The 12,326-nt window shown below is 31.5% G+C and overlaps 2 long non-coding RNA genes across 2 annotated transcripts in view; one reads left to right on the top strand and one right to left on the bottom strand.

Moving 5' to 3' along the window:
• Window positions 1-6,136, top strand: part of LOC139427236 (uncharacterized) — a 9,424-nt gene extending 3,288 nt beyond the window's left edge. Inside the window, exon 2 of the long non-coding RNA XR_011638377.1 lies at window positions 5,816-6,136. This is a non-coding gene — a long non-coding RNA (uncharacterized lncRNA). The remainder of the gene's footprint in view (window positions 1-5,815) is intronic.
• The window catches only part of LOC122271975 (uncharacterized), a 33,473-nt gene extending 24,716 nt beyond the window's left edge, over window positions 1-8,757 (bottom strand). The window contains exon 1 of the long non-coding RNA XR_011638376.1: window positions 8,655-8,757. This is a non-coding gene — a long non-coding RNA (uncharacterized lncRNA). The remainder of the gene's footprint in view (window positions 1-8,654) is intronic.
• Between the last annotated feature and the right edge of the window lie 3,569 nt (window positions 8,758-12,326).

Below are 12,326 nucleotides of genomic sequence, written 5' to 3'. Positions count from 1 at the left end.
GGTTGACTTTCCATTATGACGTCAGGAATGGGGACCCCCTGCTGTTTACGCTGTAGCGCTGCCTATACTACTCTTCGAACATATAATTTGGTATCCTTTCGCATTTGTGGCCGCCAATAGCGCTGCTGCAAATTGTGAAGGGTTTTCTTGGAATCCATATGTCAGACATCATCATGGCAAGCAATCAATGTTCTGTCTTTCATGGATTTCGGTATTACAACAACAGATTTCAATCCATTGTCTTTAAGTCTTACAAAAGTATTGTTCTCAATCTTGCAATTGGATATAATTGACAAAGTCTCTTTATTGGGGTTATCTTCTTTGAGTAGGCGAAAAATGTACTGACAAAAGTCATCTCTGTTCTGTTTTTCACAAATCTGAGATTCACGGCTTGCAGTAACAGTTACGCAAATAGCTGGTTTTGGATAACGTGAGAGATGATCGGCAATAACATTTTCTTTTCCAGGTCGATGAATAGTTGTAAAGTCAAATAGTGCAAAATCCACCAAATATCGAGCGAATTTCCGATTGAGAGATGATTTCGTAACAACATATGCAGTCGTATAGTCGTCTGTTATCAACTGAAATTTGTGACCAATAAGATATAGGAGGAATTTTTCAGTAAGTGCCCAGTGTACAGCAGCACACTCCTGCTCGTTGCTGTGGTAGCGTGTTTCAGCATCTTTTAAAGTCCGTGATGCATATTCAATGATACATCGTTTTCCATTTTGCTCTTGAGATAAACATGCACCTAGTCCAGAATAAGATGAATCAGTTTCTACAAAGGCTGGTAGTCCTTGTTTGAAGTACGCAAGAATAGGAGCGGTAGTGATCCTGGTTTTCAAAGTCTCGAATGTTCGAAGTTGGTCATCAGTTAAAGTGATTGTCGCATTACTTGTCTTCTTTTCTAATCCTTTAAGAATATTTGTGAGCGGTTTTGCAACAACAGCATAATTTCGAATGCTCTTTCTAAACTGATTGGCAAATCCTAGGAAACTGCGGACTTCAAGAATTGTTCTTAGAGTAGAGCAGAGGTCGCCAAAATGGTCTATATAGACCCTCAGGGGTCTATTTAACAGAAGCGGGGGTCGATCTGAGCCAGGGGTCGAATGGGGATCGATCCGAATCGTAAGGGTCGAAGAAAAAACAGTTCATAATATGCAAATCGCACATACCTTATTGAGTATGTGAAATTTGTGAATTTTTTTATGATTGACTTAATATCAGTTTTTTTATAGAACATAAATTAATAAACGTATATTTATTCGGGTGAAACAAGTATTTACGTACCAGCGGTCAGTGGCACGAACTCTGCACTTCTGGTTTATAAGTCATATGCATATGTGCGCTTGTCCAAATGTCACTTGCGACGAGCATTGACGTTACGAAAGCACATATCATACGCAGTTTCAGCTATCTTTGCAAACTGTGAACAGTGTTGAATATTTGCAGTGTCAATATGAAAACTTTTATAGTTTTGGATAGTTAGCTATTGTTTCGATAAAGCCATTCGTTCAATTTAGTATCAATTTTAATTATCAATAAATGTAAAAAAGAAGGTAGGCATTAATAATATGGATTTTTACAGCCCGCGACAAAATTAGCACACTTTGTATTTTTTTACGAAAATTACAAAATTTTTGAAAATGTTATTATTTTAATCTGACGTGTGTCTTTAACTGCTCTTAATAACAATTTTGTATGAAATAAGTTTAGTTTAATTTCCAGTTAGTAGTAAACAGCAATACAACAACTATACAGAGCAATACAACAATAAAGCTGCAATAAAAAGATTTAACAATTATCGAAGCTCAAACAATACTGTTAGGCTTCCAAGTAAAATTAAATTTATTTAGATCTTCATCGCTACGTAAGAATTATCAGTATTTTTCAAATCTGCGACAATTAGAAATAAAAGAAGAAGCCTTGGAAATGTATACAGGTCATCTTCAAAAATTGAGCGACGGTTTTAAACTGCGCTTTGTTGACTTGGAAAACATTGACATCCCTGATTCGATTATTGTTCCATTTTCTGTTTAAATTGAAAACGTGCACATCAACCTGCAAGATGAGCTTGCTGAATTATTATCGGATCTTGAAGCTTTTTAAGACGCTTTTTAAAAATTTAACAATAAGCAAATTTTGGACAAATATAAATATAATGCAAAAATATGTAAAACTTTACAAAATAACTCAGCCATTTATGCTAGCATTTCCAAGTTCTTTATGGTTGAAGCCGGTTTCAGTGACATAAATTCAATCTTAACTAAGTAACTTAACTTAGTAAGTAACAGAAATAAATTAAATGTGGAGTTTCAAGGGGATTTAAGATTAAAATTGACCAATTTTGAACCCAATATAGCGAACCTTGCAGAAAAACACCAGGAACAACCATCTCATTAATTAAGAAGCAGTAAATCTGTAGTTACTTTACTTATTATTCTACTTAATTATTTATTATTTAATAAATATTAAGGTATTTAAATTTCAACATTATATTTTTCATAAAACTATCGTTACACAATGTACTATTACTTTAATAAATGTTTAAAATTATAAAGTAAATGTACAAGCACAGTATCCAATAGAGTTTTATTTTAATTAACAGAAAATTACTTTTACGGGGGTCGATGGAGACTTCGAAAAATTATATAGGGGTCGATGATCCAAAAAGTTTGGCGACCCCTGGAGTAGAGTAACGTTCAACTGCTGCTGTCCGTTCTGGATCAGGGCGTTCGCTATCTTGGGAAAGAATTCGACCAAAAAGAGAAATTTCTGATACAGCAAATTGTGACTTTCCTGGATTTTGCTTGAATCCGGCTTTACGAGTAGCTTGAAAAATATTGTAAATAACTTTAAGGTGGTAATCAAAATTATAGTGTGAAGTTGAAATGTCATCAATATATGTATTTACATTATGTTCAGCAAGGTGGTCGTAAGCACATTTTATTGCTCTTGTCATCGTAGATGGGCCGTTAGTGACACCAAATGGCATTTGAAGAAATTCATAATGTCCGTCAGCTGTTACAAAACCAGTTTTGTGGACGTCAGATTCTCTGATGCGAATGGTATTGAATGCGGATTTTACATCCATTTCAGAATTAAAGCGTTTTCCTACTGTTCGTTTAATCATATCTATCTTCCATCTGGTCGTAACGCTGTGTACCCCTAATGAAAAAAGTTAATGCATTTTTTACTATAAAAAATTTGCACAAAAGGTAAAAATCACAACTGGCTGTTGACACCACTAATTATTAATTGTTAACTCTGCAAAAAATAGCCATCAGAAAAATGCGTACGCGTAAATTTTCATGGCTAGCTTTGTTTTTAAATAAAATTTTTTGAAATTTTCGTAATTCGCATAAGAACGCGTACCCCCGCTAAACTGCTCCGTACCCCTGGGGGTACGCGTACCACACTTTGGGAAACACTGGTGTAGCCAATCAAATCCCAAAATGAGCGAAAATGGAAGTTCGGAACAAATTCCAACCTTGGTCATTAGATTATCAATGTTTCCAACCTTGATGTTTAAAGAAATCCATCCAATAGGGTTTATTAAAATGTCGACGACTTGAAAATGTCCATCAGTCTATGGGTGAATAACAGCATTAATAGGAACGCAAGAATATTGAATGACGGTAATGTCTGCACAAGGATCACAGAGGGCTTGAATTTCTGTATTATTGTCAATCGTAACAGGTATTAAGGCACGCTTATTTGTTTGAGTTTTAATACAGTTTATAGAATGATCATTTTCATTTGCAGGCTCAGATCTTGTGGGTGGAATGTTGCGATTTGTGTTGCGACGTAAATTTGGATAATTTGGACTGGTGGAGCTACGTGGTTCATTATTACTGGAACTAAGTGAGTGTCTAGTCAACGGGAGCTGAGTTCTCGGTTTGATGTTGGATTCTTGAACGGATCGTGAAGAATTTCGTGATTGAGTTGTTGGTAAATTTCGTTGAGGAGGAGATAAACTGCACATAAAAGAAGCATGACATTTTTCTCCGCATCACCAGCAAGTAATATCCTGAAAATCGTCAGTAGCAGGGTTATATTTACGTCTTTGTTCAACGTGCGAAATGAAATTTTTTGACTGATTTTTCGGTACTGAAAATAAATTGTTAGCTGATTGGCGTGACATATTTTCTTGTTTGAAACTTCGAATTGCATCAAGTGCGGCAGCTCTGTCAATTAATTCTTCGACAGTAATCGAATTCTGAGTAACTAAGATAATCTGCCATTTTCTTTCTGTAATATCACCAATTATCATAGAAATGCGATCAGCTTGTGGTATAGTAAATAAATGGAGCTTTTTCAAAAAGAGCATCCTTAGCATAAATATAATCAACTAAACTTTCATTAATTTTTAATTTTCGAGCACTCTGATGAGCTAAAAATTCTTGCATTGTAATACGCATTTTAAATCTGGAAGCGAGGGCAGTTTTCCATGCAGTCCATTCATTATAAACTTTACCTTGTGTCATTTGCCAATTTTTTGCAGATCCAGCGAGGCGAGAAATAGCATTAGTTAGCTTAAAATCATCTGACCAATTAGCTAGTGTCGCAATTCTATCTACTTCTTTTATCCATTCATAAGCATTGTCAATAGCATCTCCTTTAAATATTGAAATAGAATTTGCGGTATCATTAATATTTGGTTGACTTACTTGTCTGTCCAGTAATTGTTTTTGAGTCTCCATAAATGTTACGAGAATTGCTGCAATATTAGAATCACTTAGCGAGAGAGAAGGTGAAGGGGGGAGTTGACGATTATGTTAACTGCTTAAAAATTCCTCTTGTTTCTGAAGTAATTCAATTTTAGTCAATAATTCTGAGTTATCGAAGCAATTTTCTTCGGAATATTGTATGTTGTCATCATTTGGCGATTGCGTGCTAAGAGTTAAAAGTTCATCTAAAGTTCCATCACCTGTTCTTTTTATATATCATTAACTATACGCGATATTAAGTCATTTTTATTTCCATTGGGCGAAAGATTTCTTAAACGCAAGTTTGATTTTAACTGGGCGACAGTTAAATGAGTCAGTCGTTCACATTCAAGGCATTCAAAACAGTATTCACGTCTGTTGACATCTTGGCGAGAAAAGTGCAGCGAATCTGTTTTGGCGACGTCTGTTTGGCGAGAAGAAATCAGTATGTAATGGAATCCAATTTTCAAATTTTCTTCGGTTAAATATTATTTTTTGTCAAAATAGGTTTACCTGGAAGAGTAGTAGCCAATGATGAATACTTTTTTGCCTCGTTGGCAGTCAAAATTCCATGAAAAGAATTTAAAATGTAGCGATAAAAGAAGTTCGATGTAGAAGTAGACAATGTTGAAAAAAGAAGTTGTTGAAAGGTTCTTTTTTAAAAAGACGGCTGCGCCATATAAGATAAAGTTGAAAGACAAAGAATTTAGATAATATGAAATATAATAAAGAAGTGAAAAGATATTTTACAAAAGTATTTAATAAAAAATAATAAACAGCGACATATATGTCAAAGCGATGCGTTCTATTTTTTCGTATGTGAATGTTGCCACCTTTTTTTATAAAAGTTAAACTATTCTCTGCCGTAATAAAATTAAACTTATGCGAACCTTACATACATACATATACATATATATATATATATATATATACATNTATATATTTATATGGCTTAATTTAAATGAAACCGAGCAATAGCCGTTGCTGTTATGTCACATATTTTCATAAAATGTTTTTGCTAAAAAAGCGGTCTTGATAAAATAACGACTTTGACCTTGCCTTAAAAGGACATTTTTTTGTAATAATTGGAGATGCCTTCATTGTAGGAAAAGACTGCAAGATAAAGACGAAAGCTGTAACAGATTCAGCGTTATCCAGGGTGCACCACGAGGAGGCCTGTTACTCTAAACCCCAACGACTATTATTTTCTGGAATGCTGGTGGCCTGACTCAGGACAAATTCCTTGAACTGGCGGGCATCTATGGAACTGCTCTGCCCTCCAGGAGGCCCGTAATTCTTTTAGTTTCAAGACGCTCTCCGCCCCTGGAGATATTTCTTTGTTATATTGGACTGCAAGACTTTCATGCTCGAGAGAGCAAATGATGGATGTAATTAAAAAAAATATAAATAAAATATCGATAAAAATAGTTTTTTCCAGAAGTTTCGGAGCAAAACTACAACTAGAGGGCCATTTTGAAATTTGATTCATTTTACGAAAATAGCGAAATTATAGACGGTGACTCGTCATGTTATTGAAATAGTTTTTTCTGGCAAATTTTAAGAAATTTTTCCTTTGAAGTAACCCTTATCACCACCTCATTTTCCCCCGGGCATAAATATCATACTTTTAAACATAAGAAAAAAACATTAGGAGGATTTTTTTTGTTTTTTATCATTAAAAAAATAAAAAGTTTATAGCGGAAATAATTAATTTTTTTTACAGCACTAAAGTTCAGATTTCAAATTTTTCTTCTCGTAATGTTAATTATCATATTTTTCAATATTTAAAAAAAAATCAAATTTTTTTTTTTTTTTTTGATTGGTAAAAGTATAAAAGGTGATTTTTACCCAAAATAATTTTTTTTTATAGCACTGGGAGGCTCCACCCCTGTTCGCTCCGCTCTTCTACCTCCGTGGTAGCTCCTTTTTTATTGCTTTTTTCCTGAATTGAGGTCTAAACCTACGTTTTGGGACTACAAAAATTTTTTGAATTATCTTGGCTAAAACCCACCTTTTTTTAAAAGAGAAAAAAACAAAAAATATCCTCTTAATTTTTTTTTTATGTTAAAAGTACAATGTTTAAAATTTTGAGAAAAAGAGTGAGATAAAAAAACTTAGTTTTTGCACTGTAAAAACGTCTTCAATTATTTTCACTGAAACCACTTTTTTTATTGTACGGACCAAAACCAAAATACACCTTGATTTTTTTTTTTTTTTGGATTGAAAAACATCACTTATAGCGTTATGGAAAAAAAATAAGGTTTTGTTTTTGTGATGTAAAAAAAATCTTGAATTATTTTTGCTAAAAACCACTTTTTATTTCTTTAATGACAAAAAAACTTCCTCTTTATTTTTTTATGTTGAAAAGTTGCTAATTCTCAGTAAAACATTCTTCAAATATGTCAACAAAAAAAAACAAAAAAAAGAATAATTTCAATAAAACTTTTTAAAAACTTGTATAAATATTTTCAGCATTTTAATAGCTTAATTGCATAGTGTTAAAATGTTTCTTTCTAATGAAACCAAAACTTGAATATTGGCCCATAAATAAAATAATACATACATATGAGCCATCATCTTTAGTTCGCCATTTTCTTAAGTTGAATCAAAATTTCACCCCTAAGCATAGTTTTGTCCAAAAAAATTCTGAAAATATTATTTAAGTAGTTTTTTTATGAAAGCAGGGCCTGATTATCGCCTAGGCCTAATAGGCATGGGCCTAGGGCCCACACTTTTTTGGGGTGGGGCCTCAAAAATTAGTAAAAAGTCCACAATATTACTCTTAAAAGAAAAAAATACTGAAAGAAACATTTTATCTCAAAAAAGGTATTTTTATATCAAATTTTCTTTATATTGTGATGAACCAAACTCGTGTAAACATTGCACTAATCGAATTCGAAAGTATAGCTGAATTTTAATTGGTGCAATTTTTACTCCAACGACTTGCAATGCAAAAACAACGAGAATGCATATTCGCAAAGTGTCTTATAAATGATTAGTGTCAACAAGAACTAATAGCTTATTTTAACAAATTTGTAAAGCTGTAGATGGAAGGCTACAATCTTTAAAATAATTCAGTTATCCGTGACTTTTAGCAAAAATCACTGATTTTAATTGTTTGTGGTCACCAAACTATTTTTGTTTTCATACAACATTGTTTTGTTGTTTTATATTTTGCTTTTAATATTTAGATGCGTAAACTTTATCTTAGAAAAATAATCTTCAATTGTCTGCTTTCAAAATTTTTAAAATGTTTCTCTTGAATCATGTAGTTTAATAGATTCTTTTTATTGTTAGGACTACTCTTCAAAAATTTAATCTCAAAATATTTCGTTAGGGACCCGGAAAATTTTGTGAGCCTTGGGCCTGAATTTGTCTTGATCGGTCCCTGTATGAAAGAACTTCTCTACAAAAAATTTTCATGAAAATCTGTGACTTGATACATGACAGTAACGAGATTTTTTTAAATTTTGGTCGATTTAACTTAGAATGGACCACACACGCACACACATATCGTTTATTCAATGCTTAAATAAGATTTATTTCATAAAATGTAAGTTACCTTCTTACCCTTATCTAATTCCTTCTACCCTTACCCTAATTACCTTCTTACCCTTAAAATTACCTTCTTTTTACAGCATTTTATTGTTTATTTACAAGTCAGCCTTTCATTTTTTTTATTTTATTTCACACGACCTTAAAAAATCTTTTTTTTAGTTTTAGAAAAGGTTTTATTGGTTTCGGCTTTAGACTTAAACTATGTTTCGAATATCACGCTTAATTGCTGTTTCGTAAACAAGAAACACTCTATATGTAACCGTACTTTGATGTTTGTAGATACAATTAGTGTTCTAAATCAAAACTGGATTGAAATTTTTAGAAGGATACAGAAAAGCAAATAATTATTTCGATTGATGAGGGGGCACATAAGGTTGCTGAACTTACCCAATAGATGGAAAAACATGGGGGTCATCCAAGGAGAAATGCATGACCTTCATTTAATGGATCAAAAAACACGAAATAAGACTTCCGCATAGCTATCTTTAATGGACGGGGAAAAAAGTTCTCGATATTTCGCTTCTCACTATTAGAAGTTTATGTTTTGAGTTATGCAATCGTGTTTGTTTGTTTCCAGTTGAATTAGATATTTAAATAGTAAACAATCGTAATTCATTTGTTTTTTTATCTGGGAAATGTTTACCTTAAATAAAAGCTTATTTCAATTTTTTCATAAAATTAACATTTTTTAAATTTTAATATTTTTAAAATTTAAAAATATTGATAAAATTTCAAATGTAGTAATCAAATTAATAAATTAGTATATGGAAACGCTGTTGTTTAAAAAGTATGAAGATTTTTTTCATCTTTAAAAAAGGCATTTTTAAACTTTTCCTTTTTGTTACACAGTTGCTGTTTTTAGAAGATATAATTACTTAAGTTTTATATTATGGCTTCGTATCTAATAACATATAATAATTTAATAAAATATTTTAGAATACATTCTATTAAAAGACATAAAAGAATTGTACACTATTTTATAATTAATTAGTAGTAAAACCAAATATTTCATTCCTAATGAAATATGTTCTTACATTTCAATTAATCGTAACCACGAAATATTACTTGTGTTAATTCTTTTCTTTGCAGGTACAAACCAGAAAACCGAATCCTTTGGAATTCGAAATATAGTTTCTGGAAACAGTAAATTTCTTGAATGCCATGCTAAAAAAACTTTTGAAGCCGAGAAATAGTGTCTCTAAAATTATTACACAATGTTAAAAAATTTATTAAAATTTAAAAGTATTAAATTGCTTATAAACTACACTAAATAGTAACTAACCACACTTTTAAATTAGTAAATGTATTTAATTTCTGTTACACTCATATGGTTGCATACAAATTGTAAGAAATTTTAAAAGAAATCCTCATTCATTTGCGATATAGTACACTAAATAGAAAAAAAAATGCACTAGCACACTAGTAAATGCACCAGTAAAAAAATACACTAAAAAATCCTCATTCTTTTGCTACACAATGCACTAAAACTACACTAAATAGTAACTAACTGCACTTTTAAATTAGTATTTGTATTTAATTTCTGTTACATTTATATGGTTGCATTCTAATAGCAAGACATTTTCAAAAAATCCTCATTCATTTGCTTAGAAACCATACTAAATAGTAACTAACCACACTTTTAAATTAGTAATTTTATTTAATTTCTGTTACATTTATATGGTTGCATTTTAATTAAGAAGTAAAAAAAATAAAAAATTCCTCAAGTAATTTTTACGATACATAAAAACTGAAATTTCAACATATTTTTTTTTTTTCTAAAAAATTTTTTTTCGTTCAACAGAAATTTTACACTTTTTTTTTAAAGTTACAATCCTGAAATTATTTTGTTCAGTAACATATAAATTATCTTAAAAATATTTGGAATCTTATTGGAGTACACTTGCCCCTATCCTTCCCCCCCCCCATGCATTAACCTAATGGAAATATAACACTGACCAGATATTAAGAAATATTAAATATTTGGGTTCAATCTGCGCTAGATTATCCTTGAACTTGGCAAGACCGGAAAGTCAAGGTTAGTTTTCCTTAGCTTATTTTTTTCTTCTGAGATGGAAATGATTAAAAAAAAAATTCCATTACGTAACTTCAAAATGATGCTTTTTATTATTTTTTTTATAGGATTCTTACAAGAAAAATATCATATGCAGTAAATTTGTGTTTTATTAAGTTTAATTTTTATATTTGTTTACGTACCAAGAATACCTAGAATTTTGCATCTTGTGTTCCAAAATTTTCAAATTATTGAGTCATTTTGATATACTAGTTTTTAAGACGAAATGAAAACTTCAAAATCATCAAATTTTTCAAAAAAATATTTCAAAATCATTAATTAAAAATGTATCAAAATATCCAATTTCAATTTTAAAAAAATTTCTGAAAATTAAAGATAAAATTTATGCTTGCCGTTTGACATTGGTATTTTTATCAATAAAATAGATTTTAATGATATTGATGATTAAACAGTCAAACCCAGCTATAGTGAACACGGTTTATAGTGAACTCCCGGATATAGTGAACACGGTTTATAGTGAGCTCTCGGACGTAGTGAACGAAATATCCGGTTCCGTGCCTTGATATACACGTATAATGTTATTTTTTGTGGATATAGTGAACCAAAAAAGTGAGGAAGTTGGATATAATGAACTTTTTTCTGCCTATTCGACTGATTTTTTTCTTCATTTTTTTGCAATAATTTTGAAATTTCTACTTCAAAATAAATACATATACCGATTTTTAAGACCATCTATAGAGGGGAATGTAGCAATAAGCATTTTTTCTTGTTTGCTTCTTTTATCTAACTTTCCCATCCCTAAATAAACCAAGCAGATATTTCTAATTTAGGCAGATGATGCACCTGTAAGGTGTCAGTGGGATCAATATGCATTTTCTGTCAGAGGGAATGAGTAATTATTCATTATTGATCAAAGGGTTGGACACTGATCTATGTTGATAAGACCCATATTTCATCTCTTTTTTGCTCTCAGCTCAATTAAAAAAAGGGCTGCAGACAAGTGTCTCAAATTTAACTATGGGGAGCAGTAAACGTAAAGCGTTCTCCACTGATGATAAAATGGGCATAATCAGAAAAATTGAAAATGGATGTAATCAAGCTGATATTTGCAGAGAATATAAACTATCCAAATCTACAGTTTGTAATATATGGAAAAATAGGCAATTAACAATTTCTGCTCATGAAAAAAATTTAGGTGGCAGAAAAAAGTTGAGAAAAGCAGATCACAAGGATGTTGAAGAAGCATTACTGAAGTGGTTCAGCATTCGAAAGGGCACAATCTTGCAGTATCCGGACAAATGTTGACGAATTTGCTAAGCCATTTTGTGAGACTACTGTTATGTTATCTGATGTTGAGGATTGCTCATCAGCTAAAGAATACTAATTTTTTTTTTTGTAAGCAAGATGAAGAGTAATGAAAAATAACACATTTTTTGCTTCTACATAATATTTTTCAGTCATTTATTTGAATAATGTGTAATAAAAGGGAGGAGTTTGGGAATCATTAGTTAAATTGCCCGTGTAACGGATATAGTGAACTCCCGGATATAGTGAACCGAAATTTCGGTCCCTTGAAAGTTCACTATAGCGGGGTTTGACTGTATATATAATATCTTTCAAACTTCTTCAAGGGACCGAAATTTTGGTTCACTATAACCGGGGGTTCACTTTATCCGTTATGCACGCAATTTAACTAATGGTTCCCAAACTCCTCCCTTTTATTACACATTATTTAAATAAAATACTGAAAAATATTATGTAGTAGCGAAAAATGTGTTATTTTTCATTACTCTTCATCTTGCTTACAAAAAAAAAAAATTAGTATTCTTTAGCTGATGAGCAATCCTCAACATCAGATATGGAAACATTTCCTGACTATCAGATAATTTTTCCTGAATTTCTGTTATTCCGTTTTTTAAACCTGCCTAACCTGCCATTCGAGCACATAAAAGTAACCTCATAAAATCGCTTAGCAAATTCATCGACATTTGTCCATATACTGGAAGATTGCGGCTTCTTTGAATGCT

Source organism: Parasteatoda tepidariorum, chromosome X2 (genome assembly GCF_043381705.1).
Source record: "Parasteatoda tepidariorum isolate YZ-2023 chromosome X2, CAS_Ptep_4.0, whole genome shotgun sequence".
NCBI lineage: Eukaryota > Metazoa > Arthropoda > Arachnida > Araneae > Theridiidae > Parasteatoda > Parasteatoda tepidariorum.
The sequence above is the reverse complement of the archived record's forward strand: the minus strand, read 5'-3'. Positions and strand labels throughout refer to the sequence as shown.